The sequence below is a fragment of the Aplidium turbinatum genome, chromosome 12 (genome assembly GCF_918807975.1).
Source record: "Aplidium turbinatum chromosome 12, kaAplTurb1.1, whole genome shotgun sequence".
Classification (NCBI taxonomy): domain Eukaryota; kingdom Metazoa; phylum Chordata; class Ascidiacea; order Aplousobranchia; family Polyclinidae; genus Aplidium; species Aplidium turbinatum.
Genome location: NC_137483.1, coordinates 2,958,022 through 2,966,935, shown reverse-complemented (window position 1 = coordinate 2,966,935; position 8,914 = coordinate 2,958,022).

Genomic DNA, 8,914 nt, shown 5'->3' with positions numbered 1-8,914 from the left:
TCCGAAATATTTCAATTTTCTTCTTTTGACTATTTGTAAGAGAATTTTGCTTGAATTAAATTTGGATATATCGGTTAGCATGGCATGTTACTTACCATATATTTGGGCACGCATACATATGCCCACGAAACATTACTTTGCATACTGCATGAAACTACAGCACGGTTTTAAATTATGTATCTTTGTTATTTCTGTGATTTGTTTGCAGCTGCTGAACGATTGTTTTTAGACTATCGTATAGACATTTACGATTCTGCAAATGGTGGCATGTAGGCTATAGACCTATCAACGTGTATTTTCTTTTGCTTTATATTTGTGTTATCCGTAGGCTATTGTTTTTCTTACTTTTGCATTTTGTAGGCTACAGGTCGACTTATAAATCACGTAGGTAAATATTTTTAAGTTGACTTGTAATTAAACATGTTTTGCACTCTTCAGAAATCTTGCATCGTGAACAACAACAAAATCACGTGTGTTCTGCACTCCTGCCGCCTTAAACGAAAAAAGTTCCTCAGTTCAGAGCCACCCTACCCGTCTCTCTAGCGCCTAACAACGAATGTAAAAGCCGAATGCCAACGAATGCTGTGATAATGTCAATCATCTCTAGCTGTGATCTCAAGCAAAAAAGCGAGACAAGGCTGCATTTTCATTAAGCCAATCGGCATGGTCTGCTGTTCACAGAAACAGTCAGACAAACAATGAATGCCTACCACGGCTTGCAACGGTGCTCACAAACAAAACAATAAATATTTTTACGAGGTGGACTTTTACCGGTGTAACGGTCCAGGAGTTACCAATTCAGTAGCGGCGCCACGGGGGGGACTGGGGTGGACATGTCCACCCCACTTCTATTTATGGTCAATTTTGTAATTCGTCGAGATCCGATGAGAAAACTTGGGGGGTGTATGCAGGGGGTTAGGGGGGCCTAGTGACTGCGTCATCAATTAATTTCAACTTCTTACTTATGAATTACTGTTGCAGCATTGACATACGAAGAAATGAAGAATCTTCATGGTTATCGCTCTATTGTATTGATTGATTGTAGTCTAATTTTACCATTTTGAGGTGATGGCTTTTATCACAGCTGAGACACAAGCTTTGTAAGACCTAATAGGCAAAGGTTTTGATGGGGCCACCAACATGTCAGGCAAGGATGAAGGTGCACAGCAACACCTAATTGCAGCCGGTGCCAAACCGTCGGTATATTTTCATTGTTTTGCACACCGACTAAATCTTGCGCTTGGGCACAGTGTTGAAAACGTAGCGACAGTCAAAACAATTGGTAACATCTACAACTTTATGGACTGTTCTACCAAGATACATTTTTTTGTATAAAGAGCATTTTAAAAAGGATGGAATCACGTCTGGAAAAATTGCATTGCACTCGTTATCTGATAGGCTACTAGATGGTCTCATTGGTCTACACGCTCAGATGATCTGGATGTTGTTATTAATGTAGCCTATATCCAGCACTGCTGTCAATGTTCCAACAAATGAAGGTAATGGTGTATCTACTGGATGTTTGTTCTGCATCAAGCAAACTGAATTTGTTACTGCTAGTCTAATTCTTCATAAATGCTTTTCGTTAAGTAAACAGGCTTCAGATTATTTAAAAAGTGAAGAAATGGATCTTACCACTGGGGTTGCTGCTATCAACGACTTGACAAGAGCATTTGACTCACTGCGTTCAGAGGAAGATTTTACCAAATTGGTTTTCAACACATCGCTGTTTGCAGATAGAAATCAAATTACCAGTGAAAGCACTACGCCGGCTAAGCGATGCCGCTACCCACCAAGCCATTTCCGAAATGGTCAGATATTATTGATAGGTTGCAACAGTCTTCCGTGGAGTGAATCTGAATCCATTACAGAATAGTTAAGACGAGATTTTTCTTTATCCTTTGACAGAATGCTGAATGAACTTAAAAAGCGTTAGGCTACTCGGATCAAACATGTGAATTAATGTCAAATGCAGCTGCATTTTATTACACGCACATGTCTCCATCAAATTTGCCTAAAGTTGAATATTTAGTCAAATTCTATAATTTCCATGAAAATCAGGTTGGGCAGCAATAGGATCTTCTTTTTTGGGGTCAGCTAATTGTCACAAGTGGAAACTAGAAATGGAAAAGCAACAAAGTGGACCGTGTGGTTGTGTCTGCCTTCACTTTTGAAATTGTGTGGACAAAACGATCTTAAATCATTTGTACAGCGATTTGTTTCAAATTATTGCTACTGTTGCTACTTTGCCCATGACTGTGGCATCTTGTGAACGTATCCACAGCAAAATAAGACAATAAACTATTATCTGCGACCTGCCATCATTACAAAGACTTGAACATCTGGTGCAGATCAGCAGTAAGCGAGACATTGCCGACAACACTGGTCCTCAAAAATGGTGAAAGCTTTTCAACTGACCTGCGAGCTCAAAATAAAATTTTAGTGCAGTGATTCTTAACCAGTAATGTACGCGCATACAAAAAATATTGACGCCGTCAGCGTTAACGCAAAAGTTTGAAAAACCATGCGCCGTATGCGTCAACGTAACTTGTAAAAAAAGTTGGCGGTGTCAGCGCATACATTAGCGTAAACTAATTTTGTTTGCTAGGTGCCAAACATTCACACGGTATAAACCACTCGAAACAAACAAGTTTTATTTTGAATTTCCACGAAGAAACACAAGCATCTGAAAGTGTTCATCAGACATTTTGCTGTGTTTTGGTTCCAATATGTCTTTGCCCATTGAAAACGTTCTTTCAACTGCAGCGCTGGAAGGTATTGGCGTGTTGTAGCGAAAAAAAGACATTAAAAAGTAGCCTATGCGTTGACGCTATGCGCTAAAAAACCGCGAAAACTTTACGGCGTAGCCTCAAGCGCAAACTATCCAAAAAAATGTGGCCGCAAGCGTTAGCGTAAACAAAAAGTCTACGCCGCAAGTCTACGGCGTAGAATTTGCGGCGTATACGTAGGCTACATCTCTGTTCTTAACCTATGGCAATGGGTATTATTAGGTACCGGTAAAAGCCAGGTTTTTTAAAATTCTGTTTAAGGGGCCACCCAATAAATTTTTATGAGGCCGCCTATCATTGCAGCAGCTCCATGACATAAAATAACGACAAGCTTGCTAACATAAAGATCGTAGTTGGCAATTCTATGGACCGCAGAGGAAATGTATGGGAGCGTTTGGCCCCATTCTATTCTTTTGTTTATATTACCTCAAAATATTTTTGTCCACCCCACTCATTTTTGGCTGGCGCCGCCCCTGGTTACCATGGTTGCCAAATATAATTAACTATGTTTTTATGAAAATAATTGAAATTCTTATTGCTCAAAAAGTTACATTGACAATTTTAAGCAATGATTAATCTTAAATGAAAAGGTAGCCTATGCATAAGATTGAGAGCAACTACTATAAACTTAGGCTAGTTGTAAAATTTTTGTTTTTGTATCGCTTTCGGAAGCGCCGGGCAGCTTTGGTTATTTGTGGTCTGACGTCATTTCTAGACTGCTACGTTGCAGCAGCACGGTAACTTTTGGACCGCAGTAACTCCTGGACCGTTACACCGGCACAAACTCAGACATTATTTTTTTGAAGGCGTTAGTTAGAACAACGCAGCCACAAACACAACGCCACATTATTATCACAAACACTCAATTAACATACCTATTATGTACCACAAGTCAGTGCCGGTCTTTAGGGTGTGCAAACCGTGCGATCGCACAGGGCCCGCAAATTAGGGGGCCCGCAATTTACTCAGAAAATGCAGTAATTTTTGTTATTTCCACTGGAAAAATTCAACAAAAGAATTAGCAACAAGAAAAGATAGAGACACAACCTATTTCACACCCTGAACATTTCGTACCCTAAAAAGATCGAGAGAAAAAAACAACAGAGCCGAAGTCGCTGATCGGAGTTGCCGCAAACAATTCAAAATTTCTCTCGACCTTTTCAGGGGACGAAATAGGTTGAAATTTGATTTTGTTGACAGCGGACAGCACCATTTTACAGTAATATTCATACCCAAATTTTTGTTGAACATGCTCTCAGAATGCCCCAAATTCAAAGTAATTGTTCAAAATTTTCTGGGAGAGGTCCCCCCAGACCCCCCTCCGCTGGGTGTCGCCTTTGGCGAACACACCATCAGGCAACGCCTGCCGGCCGTCAAACCACCCCCTCCCCTTTCAAAATACCTAGCTACGCTATTCAATTGGCTCATTGTCATTGGGGCCCGCAAAGCATATTCCGCACAGGGCCTGAAATACCCCAAGACCGGCACTGCACAAGTGTTACGATTTTGTGCCTTACCGTTTATATCTCCTTAAATTTGAGCTAAAGTTGGTACCCTCGGTTCCAATTTAGCTCGAATTTAGGAGGGCATCTGTAGCAATTCAATATCATGCGAAACACGTTTTCCTTCCTAACAAGTGAACTATTTTAACCTATACGTCATTTTCTAAAGATTTTGTATTTTTCCATCTAACCTGCTGGAAATAGAAAAAAGAAAACAAAAATAAAAACTGTTCACACTCGCTCTTTGACAAGGAGAGACGAAGAGACAATAGAGGGAATCAAAATTAGAACGTAGCCTATACAATTTGGATGACTGTTAAAATGTGCTAATTCGTAATATCTTATCTCGTTATTCTATAATGTTTAAATTCATTTGTTATAGACCTGTCCTAAAATATTATACGAACACCTTCTGATAAATAAAAATAATAATTCGAATAACAATTGTGTGGAAATAGGCTAGTTTAATGGAGTTGGATAGTCAAATTAGTTAGGTTAGAATGTCCGTTGGGAAAACAGAATTTTATTAGACAGCCGACCGATTAATATTTTAAATCTCAATAAATCATCCTTACACGTAAAATATGAAATTTTCAACATTCGCATGTGTTATGTTAGGCTATGTCCAGAGCTCGCGAAAGCATCGATCCATTTTTTTTTTAATTTGTTGGGACACTGTCCAAACATTAGAATTGTACAAAAGGGTTGTTTTTGTTTGTTTGTCGTATCCAGGCTTTACAATATTTATCTATTGACAAACTGCTAAATTTGAATTTTGATTCAATAAAACATTTTATATTTTTCCAAGTGTAGTTCTTGCAATTTCACTTGCAAGTCTCTACGAGTCTGTAATAGGGATAGTGGAATACCGGGACCACTCACTTTGCTGATTTTTCTTGCGAAATGGACAGCTAAGAAGTTCAAAAATTAGCAGAACGGCACAACGTTTTCTTTGCTTTTAGGTAAATCCATTCTCATCAAATGAATTGCTATATTTGGTTAAAATTTGGGTTCTAGAAAATCTGTGAAACCTTACTACAGCAGTGTGAGCAGGGCCGGATTTAGCTGATGAGGGTCCCGGGGCACTTTTAGATCGGGGGCCCCCCTGCAAAAATTTGTTTCAAGCCTACAGCGCGAAAAACCACCTCTTCGTCTACAGTAGCATCAATCCAGCACTGCACAGCATTTTGCAGAAACTTCAAAGGCTGAAAGGAAGAAAAAATAACACAAAATCACATTTTTTCCACTTAGGGGAGCCCTTCAAAAGTCGGGGGGCCCGGGGCACCTGCCCCACCTAAATCCGGGCCTGAGTGTGAGACTCCCTAGCGTTACCGGTGTTGCGTGAAGTATATCCTCGCATTATCATGACTTGAAAATAAACATGATATCACGTATTTCCTACATTTATTTTGACGATACACACTTTGTAGCTTATACACACGTGGGCAGGTCATATAAACTGCACCTGAGTATGCAACATATGGCAGTAGACCTCAAGCTGTAGTTGCATCAAATTTTGTCATAACATTATGACCTTCCAGTTGTCCACCTTACATTTGAATGAGCAATCCCTTACTTCTACTATCCCTAGTCTGTAAGCGAACAACCCGCGACTGAAATCGAGACACCCATTTTTGCGGGCCGCACAACTCTTATGAAAACCACTTTAGACCAATCCATCAGTACTGCAGCTACCTGGGAGAACCACCAATGAAGCTCGGAGTAGAAGAAGAACTCCCCTACACTCCAAAGTCTCATCTCCCACACCGGCCTCAATCTAATAACAGGAATGTTTTTGCCAAGGAAGGCTTGGGTGCGGCTTAACCACCTTCGCACTGGCGTAGGACTATCAAACATGCACAAATGCAGGGCCGGATTTATCAGTAGGCAGAGTAAGCAGTTGCCTATGGCGGCAAATTATTGGGGGCGGCAAAATATACGAATATATTACATTGATAATACTGTAGCTGTAGGTTCAGTTCAGTTTATTTTTTGTTTTGTTGGCGAAAAAGAAAGACACAAAAAGCAAAAAGACAATAAACACAATAATTCGCACAACAAGGATGGCAGCGAAAGACCAAAAGGTCACCAAAGTCAGCTGCCACCCAAACATTTAAACAAAAGACCCAAAATTAAGAACATTAACACATACGGTATACAATATATAGCACAATACCAGCACTTTAATTTGTAAAAATTAACAATGGAATTAACAATACATTAAAGTTTATTGGATTTCATCCACACATCAATTTTTTCTATTTCTCTATTGACATTTTTTTGGAGAGATGACAGGCATTTATCTGACATATGAAAGTTTGAGTCATCAGCAAAAAGTGTAGTTGAAAACGAAGATGCATTTGGAAGATCATTCACATAAAGAAGAAAAAGCAAGGGACCAAGGATTGACCCCTGTGGGACACCACATTTAACAACATTGAAATTAGAATTCTTACCGTTAATTTTTGTACTTTGCATTCTATTTGTTAGATAAGATGTTAAAACGTTTAAAAACTAGCCACGAAAGCCATAATGGTAAAGTTTTTTTTAAAAGTATGCCATGATCAACTGTATCGAAAGCTTTACTTAAATCAACAAAAACCGAGCATGTGTATTTATGATCATTCAAGTTAGAAAGTAAATCATCATAAATTTTTGTCAATGCTAAGCTTGTTGAATCATTTTCACGAAAACCATGTTGAGCTGGGGTTAAAATACTATATTTGTCAATAAAATTCATCATCCGTTTATATAGAATTTTTTCGAAAATTTTGGCAAAAGTTGGCAATAAAAAAATTGGTCGCAAATCTGTAAAGTGTAAAGGTGAACTAACTTTTGGTACAGGTATTATCAGACTCTTTTTGAGTACATCAGGAAAGATTTCTTGCAAGACACATTTATTCAGTACTTTTGTTAAAAAAGGGCATATAATTACATTAGCCATTTTGATAAATTTAGAAGGTATTTCAAAAATGCCTGAAGCTTTATTTGCTTTGAGGCTCCTTATAGCATCAGATACTTCTATCTCATTTATATCAGGAAAGCCAAAAGAAGAACATTTTCTGTTTAACATGAATGATTCAAAATTTACATTTGAATTTGGAATTTTAGCTGCCATTGAAGTTCCAATATTTGTGAAGTAATTGTTTAATAAATTAATGAATTCAATTCACGTAGGCTACGTGAATATAATAATTCGCAACAGATATATTATAATAATAATAACAATATTTATATAGCGCCACATCCACAGTCAAACTATGCTCCTGAGCGCTGTATATTCTGATATAACCTATAGCAATTAATAAATATGTTATCACATCACACACATTTATAAACAGTGCGGCAAGTCATATATGGCAAGTCATCGTCTCTAGAGTACTTCACGCTTGATTGGTTTTCAACAATATGTGCTGCTTAGCGCTTCTTTTAGTTATCTGTCTCGCTTAGTATGGAGGACTAGGCTTTGTCTGTGCAATTTTTATTAATCTTTGTTCGGTTTCTTTCACTGTTAGTAAATTTAAAGCAGCCCAGAAAAAATGTTTTTAGTCAATGTTAGGTTGATGGAAAGGTTGCAGGCTATTTTGTGTAGGCCTACTTGCCTTGATGCTTAAAGTATGCAAACAAGCCAAATAGTAAGACTAATTTACGAAAGAACTTTAGTTTCATGAAGTTTTATAAAAATGGCGGCATTGAGGACAGGTGCCTGTGTTGTCGATTAGAAGTTGTTTGAGTTGAGGTTAGAAAATTAGCTGGCCTTATTAGCTGCAGGTACCTTATATTATAATATAGGCTACATATCATACGCACCATCGAAAAAAAATTGGGGGGCAGCACTTTTCTTATCTGCCTAGGGCAGCACTTAGGCTAAATCCGACCCTGCACAAATGGGGGATGACTCCATCCGTTATCTGTAAGTATTGCAAGGAGGAATAAACTGCGGACCACACCATCTGCAACTGCGCCATCTATCATGCGACAAGTGATGTGCGTGGTCTGCGTGAACTGGATGATGAATCAACTCAGTGACTGCTCGACACCTACCTAAATATCTAGCCTGAGTCTCCGCGACTGCCCAAGGGTTGTAAAAGGCAGAGCCCCGCAACCCCTGGAGTGGCGAAAAATGTTCACACAAAAAAGAAGCCTAAGATACATCTCAAAACCAAACCAAGGTAAAGCACAATTTTTATTATTATCACCTTAAATTTAGGTGAAAAACACACCAAGCGAATTTTGATTGTTGGAAAATTTGTTACGTCTGGCAGCACTGGCTGAAACCCTGCAGCTCAGCAGCTGCAATCACTGCAATCACCATTGGCTACCCTGTCTCTCTCCCCCAAAAAGCCCAATGTTCTGAAAAAGAAGTGGCAAGAAATATCTATGATTAGCAAAGACGAGTTTTAAGACACGAGAAGATATTTGAACGTGGCAGTCTCAATCTTCTGTAAATGGTTTTGCATTTTATGTATAAAGTAGTAGGATGAGAAATAATATCAGTTCGGTTTATTGTTTTGTTGGCGATAAATAAACAAAAAGTACATACAAATTGTGTGTCCATCAGCACAACAGGATGGCAGCGAAAGACCTGTAGGGTCAAAATTCATTAATGGTCCATAGGACTTT